The sequence below is a fragment of the Balaenoptera physalus genome, assembly GCF_965194825.1.
Source record: "Balaenoptera physalus genome assembly, chromosome: 8".
NCBI lineage: Eukaryota > Metazoa > Chordata > Mammalia > Artiodactyla > Balaenopteridae > Balaenoptera > Balaenoptera physalus.
In genome coordinates this window covers 76308546-76327079 of record NC_138887.1, presented here as the reverse complement: position 1 = coordinate 76327079, position 18534 = coordinate 76308546, and the positions used below count along the sequence as shown (strand labels likewise).

Here is an 18534-nt window from a genome sequence, read left to right as displayed (position 1 = left end):
CCAAACATATGCCCATCTGAAACATAACACACCCTGAAAATATGATAAACAGGTTAGGGAAATATTGTATTTTATTTTATTATTTAAAACTTTAAAATATATATTAGTTTTGGTAGAATTTGTATTAATTCCCTGGTATTTTCCTTGCTTCTTAAGGTGAAATGGAGGAGCTTATTTGACCACAGATCTAAAATAGTTTCATTACCTGCTGAAGAGTGTGACCCAGCAAGGCAAGAAATGTGGATTCCTTCTCCCAAGTTCCAGTTTCGCCATTTCCGTATTTGTTGATCTTGTTTAAAAATGTCCTTTTTAAGGCAAATAATATTTTATAGAGCACAATTACGAAAAGCCACCCTGGTGCCATTTATTTTTACCAGAACTTCGTGTCAAAATATTTAAGATGGTTTTTGAAATCTAGATAGAATACAAAATAACATAAAATAAAAATAGGCACAAGGCATAAGGAAAAAGGAGAAAAGGAAAGGGACATAAAACAGAGCCAGACTGGACAGCCCACAAAGCTCACTAAGGAAAATGAAGTTCTGTGAAACTTCTGGCGAATCATAGGTTTAGTTTGGAGTTTGCTAGCAATTGAAACAAAGAAGAAACATGGTAAGTTCCAGGAGTCCCAGGTCCTTAAGACATGAACTAATCAGTAGTGAAGGAGAAACAACAGCTTCTGGGCTATTAAGACAAGAAAAAATTGTCCCTGCTTGACTGGCTTCTAGATCAACTTAAGATGTTATTCATCCCTTGCAGAGGAAGACAGGGTACAAGTGCTGAAACACTCCTTTATCCTGGGCTTGAGGCAGGGCAGCTACTGTTAGTTAATCCTCCAGAAGTTTTCATCATCTGTTTTTAGTTGTCTTCATTTTCTGTCTGCCCAGATCTGGACCCCAACCTCCCCCTCTGCTTCCAGGGCTCTGACATCTACTCCATTTCTTTTGGGTCAGACTGTGCTCAGTGGAATGGCTCTATAAGACTCTTGCATGTTCCTACTCCAATGGTGCCCCCTCCCCACTTAGGGCATGTGCATTTATATTTTGTTCTCTTAAAGTGGCAGCTGGGCAGATGGGTGTCATTATTCATTTTTTATAACAATTGTTTCGTTTCACTCGGTTAGCATCTCCTCTGACTTTTCACAGTATTTACAAATTCTCCTTTGGCCACGCAGATCACAAGTGAACCCCGGGTGATTAAATGTGTCAACTTTATTTAATGCGTGCTAGTGCTATCTTCCACATATTTTATTCTAGACTTGTTTATTTTCTTACAGCCGTCGCCCACTGATATTCAGGGTAGGGTCTACTACGACCCCATCATCTTTTAAATCAATCTTGAAACAAGTCCATTCATTCCCACCAGCTGTCATCCCCCTACTGCCTCCCCCACTTTAAGGGTTCATATAGCATCCAAGTTCACACATAAAAACACATGGTGCAATGACAGACTCTGATGTCCTAACCCAGGGCAATAAATGGACTATTCATCTCACCAACATCTTGGCCTCCGAAGGAGTCTTGAAAGGAAAATAAACAAAGTTGTGAGTTGATGTAGGTGGAACCCTCCACATTTCCTTTCCCAGACAGCACTAGAAAATTAGGCCAAACGCCCAAAGTGTAGGCACTGACATTTTTTTTTGCTTCTAGAGTTTTCCTGTACATAAGACAGGAAAGTGGTACTGGGTCCATCAAGTTTCACACACCAGGTAATGGATGGGCCAGTTCAAAGACCAGAGATTCTCTTGAAGATCAGCATTCCCACTAGTTATTTTTGGTCATGAGTGCACAATCAAGGTCTAAAAGCAACAAACTTTACAAAGTGTGCACACATGGACCAAGATCAGTGATGGCCTTGGGGAGGAATCAATGCTACCAGTTTCCCTAAAACTTTCTTGTCCCACTCTGGCCCACCTGATACAGCCTCATCTCTGCTGTGTCACCTCCTGTCCCAGATGTACAGTGCACAGTGAGAACAAATTGCCACCCCTCCTCTAGAGAGGGTCCATATACATTGGACCTGACATCAAGTAGCTGGTTGGTCCTCACGAGGAACAGAAAGTATTAGGTTACAGGTTTTCTGACCAAGGGGGTGACATTCGTGCAATTAGCCTTAGTGAGAGGAAGTTCAAGTTGAAGACCCTGCCTCTGCCATCATTAATTATTATGTACATGTTTATGAATGGGAATCTACGTGGTATACCTAACAATATTGTTTTGGTAAATTTCTTTTTCAAAGATTTTACTTAATATGATTTGATTCTAGTTCATCTGATGCATAGAGGTTTGCAACTGATTACCTTGATGGTGGATTGATCTGGTCGATAGAAAATGACATTCTTTGATTCATGTAATACTGCATGCCATGAAATGGCCTTTTCTGATATTATGATTGTGACTTCTGCTTACTTTTAGTTTGTATTTGCTTGAAAAACCTGCCTATAATTTGCGTTTAACACTTAAAAAATTTATGTTGAAGTATAACGTATATACAGAAATGAGGATGTGTAACTTGATGAATTTGCCACGGTGAACTGCCTGGTGTAACCAGTTCCCAGATCAAGAACTGGAATTTCACCAGCGTCACAAAAGTTTCCGTCAAGCTCCCTCCCTGTCACAACCCCATGCCAAAGATAAACATTAATCTGACTCCTAACAGCAAAAATTAGGTTCACCTGTTTTTGTACCTTTTATAAATGAAATCATACAGTTGTACTGTTTTGTGTTTGACTTCTCTCATTCATCATTATGCTTCTGATAGCCATTCACTTGTTCGCATGGAGAAAGGGCACAATCATTGCCATTGCTGAGTAGAATCCATTCTGTGACTATACCACCATTTACCTACTTAACAGTAATGTACATCTGGGTTGTTTCCAGTTTTGGGCAATTGCATCGTTCTGCTCTGAACATTCTTGTACCCGTCTTTGGTGTGCACGCACATGCGTTTCACTTTGCTATAAAACAGGATGGGCCTGCTGGGTGATTGGATATGCTGGTGTTCTGACTGAGTGGACAGTGCCAAATCATTTTCTAAAGTAGCTGTGCCAACTTCACTCCCAGTAGTAGTGGATCAGGGCTTTGGTTGCTCTGCATCACTTGGTATTGTCAGGCTTTTTACTTTCAGTCATTCTAGTGGGTATGCCGTGGTATCTCATTATGGTTTCCACTTGAATTTCCCTGATGTCTGATATTAAACACCTTTTTCTATGCTTATTTGCCAGTTGAATATTCTCTATGTGAAGTGCCTGTTTGAGACTTTTGCCCATTTTTCTATTGGGTCGTCTTTTTAATTTGTATAAATTCTTTATATATTCTCCATATGTCTTTTGTAAATATACAGATTGCAAATATCTTCTCCCACTCTGTGATTTGCCTTTTCACTCTCATAATGGTGTCTTCTAATGAGCAGACATTCTTAATTTTAATGATATACACTTATTTGTCCCTTTGTGGTTAGTACTTTTTTGTGACATGTTTAAGAAACCTTTACCTACCCCCAGGTCATGAAGATATTTTCCAAAGTTTTTTTTTTTTTTTCATAGTACTTAATTTTTTTTATCTTTCACACATTTATCAGTTATCTGAAATTATTTTGGTATATGGTGTGAGGTAATGAATGAGGTTTTTCCCCCATATGGTTATCCAGTTAACCCAGCACCATTGATTTAAAAGTCTGTGCTTCCCCCACTGCACTGTAGTGTCATATTGTCATGAATGAAGCAACTATATAAGTGTGTTTCTGGATTCTCTGTTCTGTTCCCTGGTCTATTTGTTTATCTTTCTGCTAGTAGCACACTCTCTTAATTGCCTATAATTTAACTTTTTAGTGTCTTTTTGGTTTAGGCATATCCCCTATTAGCAGCATATAACTGGATTTAGGTTTTCTAAACCCATCTTTTAAAAAGAGGTTTTACTAAGCCATGTATAGTTATTGTTATAGTTGATATGTTTGGCCTAGTTTCATGTCTCTGTTTTTATTTATTTCACGTTTACCTTCTTTTCATTGTTTTATCCTATTTCTAAAACACCCCAAAGCTAAATAATTATAACTATTAAAATCAGTAAGTTCGTAAGTATTAACTTCTTTTCAGTCATATCTTTGGTATCAAGTCTGTTGCAGCTTTCCTTGAGCTTTTCTGCACTTTGTAGGTTGGAATCACTGTGCTTTATAGGTTGAGTCTTGCTTGTGCCTCCATAATTATCACTTTCCTTCATCAGTTTGTCCTTTCTCTGGATCCTTCAAGGGATTTTTTCATCTCAGTGATTTGTTGTCCTAAAGCAACATTTCTACTCTTGACCATTTTACTGTTAACTTTATTTTTGCTATCATAATTATAGTTTTTGACTGTTTTGGTTAGTCTCTCAGTCTGAGCCAGGAATCAGACCACGAGGGAGGAAATAAAGCTTATTCCTACCTTTTTTTCATCTGGCAGGTTGGTTCCGTGTTGCTAGCAAACTCTCTGGGCTTAAAGGGCTGGTGTTTTCAGTCCAGCTTCATGCTCTTCATAAGTTAATGGAAAACCTTCCCTGGTTATGGCTGTGAGATTTCATATTATCTGTTAAGTAGGATAGATGCTAATAAAGCATTGAGAGAGATTTCCTCACCAGAACCTCTCCCTCCAATACTGTACATACTACATCTTTCTAAGGTGCTTCCTCACAAATATATTTTTAAATAGTAACAAAAACTGTAAATTTAGAGGTTTCATGTTTTGGCCATCTTTCAACTTTGGATTCTCATTAATTCCTTATAAATTGTTCAGTGTCATTCACTCACTCTTGTAATAGCCTCCTTTATGAGCCAGAGTCTTGAATCTTCCACTAGATGTATGTTCTCGTTTAAGTCACTCACTCACTTACTGATGGGTCTTGGATTCCTCAATTCAGACAATGAGGTGATTGAATTAAACTGATCTCTAAGATGCCTTACAACTAGAAATCTCATGCTTATGTGAAATGTCATACAGTCATTATTTTTTAAACTACACTAAAATGTCACAAAACAAAACCAGCTTGCAGAAATCACAGTTCTTGGAATTAGTGACCTTTCCTTCCTAACAACTTCTTTTAGCTGACTTTTGCTCAGAAACACCTGGTATTGTGGCAGTGAAGTGCTTGTTCATACCCAAAATATACCTGCTCTGCATCTTTTCATTGGTTAGGATGATAGAGTTAATGCATCGGCTCTAGATACACTTATTTATAAGATTTTTGAAATTGCCACCTCACAAGGCCTCTGTGGAAACTGTGGTTAACATATTAAGCCATACTTTGGGGACAAGTAAAATCCTGCAGTGGGGGTTAAGAGGAATCGTTTAAATTCTCTGAAAATATAAAGGATATTAAGAAGACATCAGTGATTCTAGAAAACATGAAGTTATAACCTATAACCTTTTTCATATACACAAATTTCATATTGTTTTTCCTACTATTCTACCCGAGAAAGGAGACATTTCTATGCAGTGTTTTTGTTTACTTATTTAAACCAAAAGCATTCCCTTTTGTAGAATACCATCATAAGCATAATCAATGAGTCATCACACAAAGCCAGAATATCCATATACAAATAAAATAAGCCCCAAGCCTGAGTATTTTATCTGCATACCGCTGAGCCCAGGCACTTTGCGACAGAGGCATAATTGGTTTTACTCTTTCTATTTGGCTGTCTGGAGCTGAATGTGTGGAACTTGTGTATGGGTACACGTGCAAGATGGCACTGGGATGGTAGCATTTTTCTTTCACTGTTTAAATAACTCCCTAAAAAATAAGTAATTTTTTTAAATGTTCAAATAAGTTTTGGTAAAGACTTTAAAGTGTCACCTCCAAAAAGATTTTTGGAGTTCACCATGGGAATGATTTTAACATCAAAGACATTGTTTCCAGCCTGTAAAACACCATTTTTACCCACAATGAAGCAAAGTTTAATCCTCAGGAAAGCAGGGTTAGCACAGACCTGTGGTATTTTAGTACCAGAGATTCTTGGAAATGACCTGGAAAATTTACAAAAAGGTTCTACCATGAATTCAGAGGAAGGTGAAATGAAATGTGTCCAACACTCTGGCCAGGCTGCAGTTGCCTTGCATCCTAAATGAGAGGCAGGTGTTGCTCTGGAGCCAGGTGAGACAGTGATCATAAAACACACCCGTATCTGCTCAAAAGTTGCAGGGTGCATGACCATTTACATCAAAGGTTTGCAGTGATCCTCGACTATGCAGATGTGCACAGGTCAGAATATTTTTAAAACAAAAGAAGTTGGTGAGGCAACCTTTCAAACAAGAAGCCTCTGTTCTGAGGTTCTTTTTAAAAGCAAATCAAAATTTAAGGCAATATAAAAATACCGAAAAATGTAGCATCAAAGGAAAAGTAGTACAACACATATTTTAAAATCTGTCAGCAAGAGCTGTCCCTTTCTAAACAATATGTTGTCAAGTGTTCGCATTAGGGGGAGTTTTAGAGATTAACTAGTCCACCTCTGTGTCGCATTCATTTAGGCTACAAATATTTATATATTCGGCCTTACTCTGCACCAAGCAGAAGAGAAAACTGAGGCCTGGAGGTGTTAAGTGGTTTTTACCAACATCACACAGAATCTAATCGTTACCAGCGTAGGTTACAAATTACCCCCCAATTTAGCAGCCTAAAACAGCTTATTATCTTGCAGTTTCTGTGCATCCAGAATCTGGCACTGTTTAGCTGGCCCCTTTGCTTCAGGGACTCCTCACAAGGCTGCAATCAAGGTATCAGCCAGAGCTGGGGTCTCGTGTGAAAACTTGCATGGGGAAGAGCCCCGTTACCAAGCTCATTTATGTAGTTTTGGCAGAATCCAGATCCTTGAGGCTGTTGGGCTGAGGACTTCAGTTTCTGTTTGTTGGCTGGAAGCTTCCCCTGATCTTTTGCCGCAGGAGCCTCTTAAAGGTGCAGTTTTTTTCATCAAAACGAGCAAAACAGTATGTGTGCTAACAAAAGGCAAGTCTTATCTTTTGACCCTCCCTCCACCACAACCTTTCTCATATTCGATTGATTAGAAGTAAATCACTTGGTCCAGCCAAGGAGAGGGGATTTTATGAGAACGCTCAAGCGATGGGAATTATATAGGGCATAATTCCAGGACGTGGGGATCATTACGGACTATCTTAGATGTTTACCTACTCCACAGAGTAAATGGTAAGACAAAGTATACTACGATGTGTTTCCACCCTACAGACAACATACTTTAGGCAAATAACAGAGAAGAATCGTTTTCTCTTTTCTGAGCCATGTAGAGTGGTATCTGCAGAGAAATTCAGTTGATTTCCAAGAATGTTTTTTTTTTTTTAATATCCTAGCAATTACTTAGCTTTTGAGGAGGTGGTCAAAAAATGTTTTCAGCATAGCAGTCATAATCCAAGGGGCCCTGTTCCTCATTCCCCACTTTAATCCATTTATATTAGGGTGACTATATAATTTATCATCTGAACTAGGACAGTTTTGATAGTGAAAGGGGAGGGTATGACATTAGAAACTACAGGAATGAACCAGGACCATCCCTGTTAAACCTGGCCATGGAGCCACCCTACTTATATCCACAATGGAAGAATAACCTTCCTCCAATTTGGAAGCTCAGAGGAAGGAAAGAAAAACATGGAATCAACCTTGACCATCCATGGGGTTACAAATCTGCAGCCAGACAACACTTCCATCCTGTATCTGAGTTGGCTTCTTTGGAAATCTTTTCATGAAATCAGGGGCCTCTAGAAGAGATTCTTGATGCTCTTCTGTTACCTCCCCTCATTGTCACTTCTCATTCCTTTCTCTGTTCAATGAACAAACATGAGATGCACCTTGCCTTTTTCATGGTTTTGTGATAGCTCTGTTGTTCTTCAGCCCTTTTATTTCATTTTTAGTATTCCCAAATGAAGTTGATGTAGGATAGATGGCAAAGTTCGCTGATGACTGGTGTTTGGATGAACAGGTCATTTCTTCATATGACACTGACAGTAGATTTTCAATGGAAAATGATAGTCCAGTGTTTCATCAAATGCTTTCTTAAAAATGAAAATCTGTAACACCACTGTCTATTAGTTGTCAATTCCTCTTCCTTTTTTAACACTTACACCATATACTTCCACATTAAATTCATAGAACTTAAGTTGATTAATTAAAGACAACAAGCATTTGCAAATATTTGTTGACACTCATGGAAATTCTGCCTGAAAAGCAAACATTTCTTTGGTAAAAGTCTCTGTCGAAAGGAGTACTTTCATTGAGAAACAAAAGCTGGTAAAACATTTACTTTGTTTGAATTGATGTACTTACCACTTTAAACAGAGTTCTAAACATGGAAATCATTTCTTTATGCTCAGGGCATCAATTAAAAGTGAGGTCAGACAGAGAAAGACAAATATATGATCTCACTTATATATGGAATCTAAAAAAAAAAAAAAAACAAAAACCCGTGCTCATAGATACAGAGAACAGATTGGTTTTGCCAGAGGCAGGGGTAGGGAGTTGGTAAAGGTGGTCAAATGGGCAAACTTCCAGTTATAAGATAAATAAGTCCTGGGGATGTAATGTACAGCATGGTTGGTGACTGTAGTTTTTAAAAAGAAAGGAGGTCTAGGACAATTTCTCCTAAGAAAGAATCCAGGAGTATAATATATGCATGATTGAACTTGTCCTGTGGTGGCTTCATAGAGGACAACACTCTCTCCATGTCTAAGTTGTCCATCAGGGGTACCGTATTGTTTTCCAGCCACTTAAACAAGAGAACCAGAGCAATGTGCAAGAGGACCAGAGCAATTCCACCTCATCCCAATTTGAGCATCTCTGCACTTTTTCTTGATTATATATATATATATATATGTATGTATATATATATATAATGATATGACAAAATGTTTCCAACTCTACAAAAAACATACAATCAAACACACATTACAATCCCATTCCCCGGGGCAACCATTATTAATGATTTCTTATGTATCCTTCCAGATTTTTTTCTATGTATATGCAAGTATATAAACATTTGCATATATGTTTCTTTTTTCTTTCTTTTTTTTTACACAAACGGGAGAGTATTATCACAATTACAGAAAAAACACACAAAGTTCACACTATACTTTGAAGTTCTTTCCAAGTCAGTATTTATTTGTTGATCTGCCTCATTACATCTAGCAATGCCCCAAGTATTTCACGAATGGATGCACCGTATTTAATGTAGCCAGTCCTAAACATTTAGATTGTTTTCTGTTACTAAAAACTTGCTGTATATCTATTTGTAAACCCTTAGAAGTAGAGTTGCTGGAGCAAAGGATATATACATTTTTTGTTCTGCTAAATATTGCCAAACTGATTAAGTCTATTTCCGTTCAAACTGTCTCCAAATATACAGCCAACTCATAGAGAATAAACATGCCATTTCCCTACATCTTTAACTTGTGTGTCACCAAACTAGTTCATCATTGCTTATCTCATGGTGAAAAACATACTTTTTTTTCTGATTTGATTTTCTTTCATTATAATTATGGTCAAGTATCTTTTCAAATATTTGTATTCTACTTATTTTCTGTGAACAGCATGCTTTCAGATTACTTGCCCATTTTTTTTTATCAGATTGTTGGTTTTCCCCACTCTGAAATTTGGAAAGTCCCACTAGCTTTGGGTGGAGTTTTCATATAGATATATTCCAAATTTATATAATATATACCAAATCCTGGATCAAGGGTTCTTAGGAACAATCTAACCGCCATAATGTTCTTATATGCGATTTTTATTACCCTTTAGTTGCTATGGCTTTGGGCTTTAAAAAATACACAAGGCCTGTCTTTTACAGAATGGATGTCAATTTTTAATGTCAGCTCTTAAGAAGGCCTCACTCCTATCTTTCCCTTAATGATGTGCTGGCACTCAGCGTCAGCAAAGGGCATTTTTTTTCCATGAAAGCATTTAACTCTCTCTGGTCCTGGTTTTCATTGGCCTTCTCTGGATTGCTGTCAAATACTGTGGTAACAATAAAAGTAATTCAGTGTGTCACGTTGAAGTGTTAAAGTTGAGGGTCACTAGGAGAGGCTGATTTTATTTGGTCAATGTGGAAAGGGTTTTTGAAACCGGGGCACGAAGGTTTGTCTTGATCTAGCTAATGCAACTCTTCAGAGCGGCTATGCAAATAGAATATATTTATCCATTCTTTTGATTTATATATTTCCTTAAAGCTTATGATTTACTTTCTGGTTCCCTAGCTCTCCTAATGTTGCTTTCAGAGAAATGCAAAACCTGTGGGGAGAAAGAACTATATTCCAGGATCTGGCTTTTGAGAGATTTTCAAATGTAACTCCCATTAGTATCACTGGAGGCGGGGCTCCCCCTCCTCCCTTACCCCAGCCAAATGCCTGGAGGGTAATGGATTATCTTCCTTTCTGCAGACTCTATGGAAGATATTCTCAATGGTTTATGCATTCTGGCCGGAAAATACTCCCTGCAGACATGCGGGGAGATTTCTTCCTGTGTTCTCCAGCAGAGGTCCGCTGGGATTGAATCTGGCTCACAAAGTGTAAACCCCATGTACTGTAAAAAGAAGATCAAGGGCAGTGTTGGCACTAAGTAGTTGTTCAAAATTTCCAACTGTTCTAACTTTTCAAAAACAGAGAGTGAGTTCTTGTTGCTTTAGCCTTAGGGAATACTTGAAGAAGGTGTCTTTAAACACCCACTCAAATATGCCCAGATTTTAGGAGGAGGAAAGAAAACTATAATGGGAACAAAGCTATTGGTTTCACATTTGGATAAGAAAACAGAAAGGCAGGAAAAAAATGCAAAATCTTCCAGAGCAGACTTTTATGTTTGTCTGTTGCAAAAGGCATTTTCAAATTGAAAGCCAAACAGTGGGTAACCAAAAAATTATGTTGTAGCTCCAAAATATTTCCTTGACGTGTAATTGTATTGAGTTAGAGTTTAAGTATCTATAACATCTTTTGTGATGAAGCAAGGGGTAAGCTTACTAAATGAATAATGCGCTTTTGGAAATCAGCAAGAAAATCTTTGAGTGTAATCCAAAGAAACAAAAGAGCTTTCTAAAAAAAATCTTCGGGGTGGAGTTGTTTCTGTATTTCAAATCCTGGATCGGGAATATTCGAAGATTGATGCCATTACCCAGTGCACATTCAACCAGCGCGACTTCATCACGCAATGTTTTTCTGGTTGTTCCATGGAGCTTAAAGGACAAAAGGTTAGCAAACACTTAAATTACCAGTCACATTAACTTTTGTTTTGTGATTCTTAAGCTCCAGGGAGGCCTACAACTTTGGACTTGAGTTGGTAAAAGGCAGATTCAGGGAATTATTTATTTTGCTCTTTTTTCCATCTGAGCTTCCACATTAATTGAATGGATTCATTTGGTGCCATTTTCATTCCCTTTAGAATTTTGGTCATGAAAATTAAGAATCATAACTCTAGTATCTCACACAGTCTGTGAGTAATGGCAGGATGCTTTATTGCTCTGACCTTTCCAGTTTTCTAAGTTTTGACTTGCTGAGTTCTTTCCTCCTCTTTTTTTGCAGTTTACTTATTATGATTATTAATGAGGAAGCAGAAAAATGACCATTCAGTCAAACTTTAGGGAATGGGCGTAATAAATAGTCTCTGTCTAAGATCTAACATTTGCCCCTAAATATGGTAATTATTAGGTTGCCTGATGATGTGCTGAATTTTACAAGGCTCTTATTAGGGAAAGAAAAAGAACATAATAAATCCACTAATGTGGGTAATGACTGGTACGGAAATTGAAAATGGTTCAAAATTAACCCACTCCTTTTTTTCCATCTTTTAAATGCCCCCTGGGTCCTAATATTATTCATCATATAAGTACACTTGCTTTTCTCTCATTTCAGTTAGCTCTGCATTGCCAAGAAGCTCCAGAATTATTTGCAATTAAGTGCTATCTGGCCTTACCCAAGTACTGCCAACAAATTAAACAGAATCTAAGGAAAAATATAACAAACCTGCATTAGCAGTTTGATTCCAAAACTGGACTATAAGCCCTTTGTGTCTTACTCATTGTTAGTTCCCTGGCACTCTGAAAAACACTGGAACTGAGAGGCACCCAATGAGTGGGAACTCTTAGCATTATCACTGGGTACTCAGTAACAACTGCTAAAGGGTTGAACAGCATAGTTTTCTCTTTGGGCTTTCCTACTTCAATGTGTAAAGATAATCTTATATTAGCTGTAAGACTTTCTATTTGTCTTTTAGAGAAACCAAAAGACAAAGGTGAATGGAGGGCATGGTGAAGATTTAGGCAGGGAGAGTATAAAGGAATGTTTTCTATTTCATGGTTTAAAGAATATTTGAGGTCTGATCTTCACTCTTTGCAGTGCTATTGTCTAGCTTTCCGGTTGTATGAAACACTGCATTTATAAAATACATTTTTGGAATAAATCCCATGTCATTCACAAACATAATTATTTGTTGAGGATAAAACTGAAAAAAATAGTGAGATTGAAAACAGATCTTAATGTCATTCCAAATCTCTTCCATGTACCTCTTACTGGTGGTTGAAATATTTTAAATGTTTAATTGAAATCAGGGTGGGGTAGGGGGGAAAAGTCAAACTCAGCTACAAATAAATAGCAGCTCTACAAAAATAAATAGATAAATAAATAAATAAAAAACAACAAAAGAAACAACAACCAACCAGCCAAACAAAACCCTACCAAACCTTTAGTAAGCTATAAGAGAAGGAAGTTACTCAACCTAATAAAGATTATCCAAGAGCAAACATCACACTGAACATTGAAACCTGGGACGTATTCCTATTAAAATTAGAAAAAAGAAAAAGATGTCCATTATTACCATAGAATTCAACACTATATTAGAGAGTTAGATAATGTAGTAAGACAAGAAAAAGAAATTAGAAGTATGACTAGAACAAGAGGAAGAAATAAAATTGTCGCTATTTGCAGATATAATTGTTATTATGAACTGAATTTTTGTCATTCCCCTCCTCCCCCACTAAATTTGTATGTTGAAGTCCTAATCCTCAGAATGTAATTATATTTGGAGATAAGGTCTTTAGAGAGCTGAGTAAGTTAAAATGAGTTTTTTAGGGTGAGCCCTAATCTAATATGACTGGTGTCCCTATAAGAACAGGAAATTTGGACACATAGAGACACCAAAACATGTGCAGATGAAGGTGTGACCATATGAGAACACAGTGAGAAGGCAGCCATCTGCAAATCAAGGAGAGGGACCTCAAAAAAACCAAACCATTCAAGCATCTTGATCTCAGACTTCTAGCCTCCAGAACTGTGAGAAAATTAATCTCTGTTGTTTAAGCTACCCATTCTGTGGTAGTTGTTATTATGGCAGTCTTAACAAACTAATACAAATATCTACTTAAAAATGCAAGTGAGGACTTCCCTCATGGCACAGTGGTTAAGAATCTGCCTGCCAATGCAGGGGACACGGGTTCGAGCCCTGGTCCGGGGAGATCCCACATGACGCGGAGCAACTAAGCCCATGTGCCACAACTACTGAGCCTGCGTTCCACAATTGCTGAAGCCCGCGTGCCTAGAGCCTGTGCTCCGCAACAAGAGAAGCCACCGCAATGAGAAGCCCGCGCACTGCAACTAAGAGTAGCCCCCCACTTGCCACAACTAGAGAAAGCCCGCCGCAGCAACAAAGACCCAATGCTGCCAAAAATAAATAAATTTATAAAAAAATAAATAAATAAACTCTCTGGTCGTGGAGAGGAAGCATTATTTAAAAAAAAAATGCAAGTGAATCAAATAAGGTCAATAAGTGGCCAGATAGTGATCAACATATAAAAATCAACTGTGCTTTTATACACTATTTTATTGGGGAAAAATATATCCAATTCAAAATACCAACCTGAAACATAAAATAAATACCTAAGTACAAATGAAACCAAAAATATGCAAGACTTTAAAAAAGAAAATGATAAAATTTTACTGAAAGACATTAAAAAGACTTAAATAAACAAAAATGTACCATGTTCCTGAATAGGAAAAAATCAGTTGTAAAAATGACAATCTTATCCCCAAATTAATCTAAAAATTCGGTTTAATTCCAATGAAATTTCCATCAAGATGTTTTTATAAGGCTTAGCAGGATGAACTTTATGTGTTGCTCTGTATATATTTTTCTATTTACTTGAATAATTTATAATGGGAATGAATTTTAAAATTACTTAACTTAATAAATTACTAAATTACTTAATAATTTAATAGAATGACACATGCACATACACAAAAGGAAATTTTGAGTTCTGCATTGAACAAAACAGAACTTATAACTATTTAACACTGTAGGATGTTTTCAAAATTCCACCCTCTAAGAGAGTCCAAAGCAGCCCTAACAATTTCTTTCCTCTCTGCTGTTTGCTTTCACAGGGAATGTGAATTGATGCCCTGATCAACTGGCAGAGTGATGTAAAATTAAGAGGAGGAGCTAGAGAAACACCTCCCAGCTTTTTCTAAAGAGACCATCGTTAGTGGGGGTTAGGGTTAGGTTTAGCTGGGGAGTAGGGCTGCTGATACTTTAGTCTTTTGTGTGACTTAGGATGATTTTCTAATATTTCTGCCCCTTTTTCTCCATCTGAAAGTATCACATATAATACTGGCCACCGACCTTAAAAGCATTGTGAGAATTAATGAATTCAATCTGTAATGCATTGTGAAATATCAATACCTTTATTTACACATTTTAAGTATTTTTTATATTTTGGGGAAACACTTTCTCCCAGTTTGTCAGTTGTCTTTTGGCTTTTTAAAAATTGTATTTTGTTGTTTTTGTCATGCAAAACCTTTTAATTATTATTAGTCAAGTTTATTTTCTGTCTCTTCTTGTAATACCTCTAGATTTTGAGTCATAGTTAGGAAGCCTTTCCTACATTAACGCTAAAGAAGAATTGACCCATATAAACTTCTAGTACTTTATAGTTTCATATCTTTTTCTTTATATCCCCAGACCATTTGGAGTTTATTCTTATGTATAATGTGAGATATGGATTTAATTTTACATTTTTTCCAAATGGCCACTCAGTTGTCCATCATCATTTATTTAAAAGTCCATCTTTACTCCAGTGGTTTCAAATGCCACCCTTATCATATATTAAATTTTCGTATGTTTTTGAGTTTATTTCTTGACTTTCTATTCTATTCTACTGGCCTTGTGCCAGTACCACACTGTTTTAATTATAGAGACTTTATAGTATGTTTTAGTGTCTGCTAGTTCCCCCTCATAAATATTTATTTTCAATGTTTCCTGGCTATTCCTGCATGTTTGTTTTTCCATATAAACTTTGGTATCAACTTAACTCCATAAAATAGCTTGTTGGTATTTTTATTGGGATTGCACTGCATATGTAAATTAACTTAGGGAAAACTCACATCTTTATAATGTTGAGCTATCCTGTCCGAGAAAAGAAGATGTCTTTCCATTTGTTCAGATCTACTTTTTAGTCTTTCAGGAGTTTACTAAATGTTCCTTGTATATATAAGTTTTACACATTTATTATTAAATTTATTCTTAAGTATTCTAGCTTTTTTGATGCTAAATGAAGTTTCCTCTACCATTATAGCTCTTAACTTTAGATTGCTTGTATATATGAAAGCTATTGATTTTTAATGTCGGTTTTATATCCTGCTACATTACTGAATTGTTTTATTGTTTAAGTTAGTTTCATCATTGATTCCCTGTGGCTTTACTAGTATACTTTTATATCATCTCCAGATAGAGATCATTTTACTTCATTTTACTCCTTATACCTTTGAGTTCTGTTGTCTGATTGCACTGGCTAATAATTCTAGTACAATGTTGAATAGAAGAGACAGTGGTCATCCTTGCCTTGTTCCTTATCTTAGTGAAAATGCCTGTTATATCTTTTATGAAAGATCATGGACACTGAATATGAAAAATTGTAGAGAATCTGGATTGTGTTATCTTCCTGAACCCGGACATTAATTTTCTTCTGGCAAGCATATAGCATATTAAAAAATCACCTTGATCCAGTTGAGGACTGTAGAGTTCTCATTTGCTCTTACTTTTAAGGTGTATCACTTTCAGGGCTGTCAACTAAAAATCATTGGAGACTCCTTGTTATAGGCTCAGAGCTCTTATTTTGTCTTCCTTGTGCTGTGAAACTGTCAAAATCTCTACCTAATAAGTACTTTGGGTTTAGTTTCACAAATTTCCCCTCGCATATATACATCTCAGGAGTCAGCAAATACCTTGAGGGGCAACCAGTACAGAGTATTGGGCTCTCCTCAATGCACTTTTCCTCTCCCTAGGATCTGAGCATCTCAAGTCCTCTTTTCTTTGGATACTCTCTGATAGCTTCAAACAGTTGATTTTTTTCTTTGTATCTTTTCCAACTTGACAGTTGTTCCCAGCAGGAGGTGTAGTCTGATACCAGGTATGTCATTAAACTGGAAGCAGAAGTCATATTCATATCATGTTTCTTAAAGTGAATGTTATTCTCTGGTGACATTTGAAGACCCTGTCAGGCTAAATTTTGAATACAATTGGGTACTCACATTGGGGATTTATGCATTTTTTTTCTACTCAAACTTATTACAGCACCATCATGCAAGAAATACCATTGCCTCAGGTCATTTATATTGGAAATCTTAATAGCTATGTTCAAGTAGATTTTAGTTTCAGCAGATCTATTTGAAGTCATCGTACATTCCCTGAGTTATAATACTCAGAAATCTTACGTGTTTTAAACTCTCTTCTCTCCTTTACATCTCTTATTTGGTCCGTCTTAAAGACCTATTGATTCTACCTCTTCAATGACTCTTTTCTATCCTTTACTTTCCATTATCAATGATAATGCCCAGATTCAGACCCTATCATTCTTTTCCTGGACTACTGCAGTGGTCACCCATCTGAACTCCCAGCCTCTCATTTCATCCATTTTTCTCCCCTCTAATCTACCTGTTTTCTGATATCAGAGGTGGGCAACCTCATACATAGCTCAGAGTATGAAAATCTCTTCCTCAGAAACCTCTCCACTGCTTCATGAGTGAAGTCTAAGTTCATAAGTGTGGCATTCACTATCTGATCTCACATTGTATTATCTTCCACAACTTCTCCCATTCTTATTTCATGCATCTGTGATCTAGACATTCTGTCCTTGAACATGCCACACTGTAGCTCACCTACATACTTTGATTATGTAGTTTTTTCTGATGAAATCATCCCTTTAAAATCTCAAATTTTTGAAATCTGACTCATCCTTAATAACCCAGCTAAAGTGCTATCACCTCTTTGAAACATTCCCTGTTCCTCCAAGTCAGAATTGTTTCTTCCTTTGTATTCCCATAGCACTGCCTGTAACAATATTTAGCATTTACCTTATATAATATTAAGAGTTAACATATAGTCAGCGCTTACTATATGCCAGAGAGGGAGTTATGCTCTTGAAAAACGTATCTTGTTTATCCCTCTAAATTCAATGAGAAAAGGACTATTGCTATATCTATGTCATTTGAGGTGCAGAACTAGCTCATAACTTAATAGCTACGATCCCAGTGCCCTCTATAAAGTAGACTCTTGTTAAATCAGTTTTGCTGAAACAAGGAAGCTCTTTATTGGATGACCTCTCATTGGCCTGGAAGTCTTATTATTAACAAGAGGTCAATTCCTCCCTTCAGGGAACTAAGTCAAGGAAATATTTATTGACCACTTATCATGTGAGCACTTGTGTATTTCATATAATCTTTTTTTTTAAATTAATTAATTTATTTATGGCTGCATTGGGTCTTCATTTCTTCACAGGCTTTCTCTAGTTGCAGCAAGCAGGGGCAACTCTTTGTTGTGGTGTGCAGTCTTCTCACTGCAGTGGCTTCTCCTGTTGTGGAGCACGGGCTCTAGGCGAGCGGGCTTCAGTAGTTGCGGCACGTGGGCTCAGTAGTTGTGGCGTGCAGGCTCAGTAATTGTGGCGCACGGGCTTAGCTGCTCCACAGCATGTGGGATCTTCCTGGACCAGGTCTCAAACCCGTGTCCCCTGCATTGACAGCCGGATTCTTAACCACTGCGCCACAAGGGAAGTCCCTCATATAATCTTTAACACTGGTTCTATTATGTTTCCCATTTTACAGTTGAGGAAACTGAGGTTTTAAGGAAGTTAAGTAACCTGCTTATGGCCACACAACTAGTAAATGGTAGAGCCCAAACTAGAACTCATGGCTTTCTGCCTCCAGAGCTAGAGCATTTGGCCATCATTCTATAGTGCCTTGAAGAACTGATGATAATTGGAATTGGTTCCAAAATTGATACCTCAGAGTACCTATTACAGACTACTATTTATCTCTTTAAATTCCTCCTCCTTTTTTCCTGGGAATATGGCTTCCCAGCTGGAAACTAGATTTCCCAGACTCCTTTGTAGTTAGGAATAGCTCTGTGGCTGTTTTTCACCAATGAAATCTAAGCTTCAATGATGTGAGCATTTTCCACCTCATTTATCGGAAAGGAAATTGTTTGCCTTCTATTTCCTTTCTTTCTCTTTCCCAAGGGTTTAAAATCAGGCAAAGCAATA

At 37.1% G+C, this 18534-nt stretch overlaps 1 protein-coding gene across 17 annotated transcripts in view; it reads left to right on the top strand.

Annotated features, from left to right (window-relative positions):
• The window catches only part of TRIL (TLR4 interactor with leucine rich repeats), a 137481-nt gene that overhangs the window by 52369 nt on the left and 66578 nt on the right, over positions 1 to 18534 (top strand). For 2 of the 17 annotated variants that reach the window (XM_082471804.1, XM_082471805.1), the window contains one exon: positions 157 to 12643. The exons of the other annotated variants lie outside the window; for them this stretch is intronic. The gene's annotated coding sequence lies outside the window, so the exon portion shown is untranslated. Of the gene's footprint in view, positions 1 to 156; positions 12644 to 18534 lie in introns of those variants that run through there. 17 annotated transcript variants of the gene reach the window in all.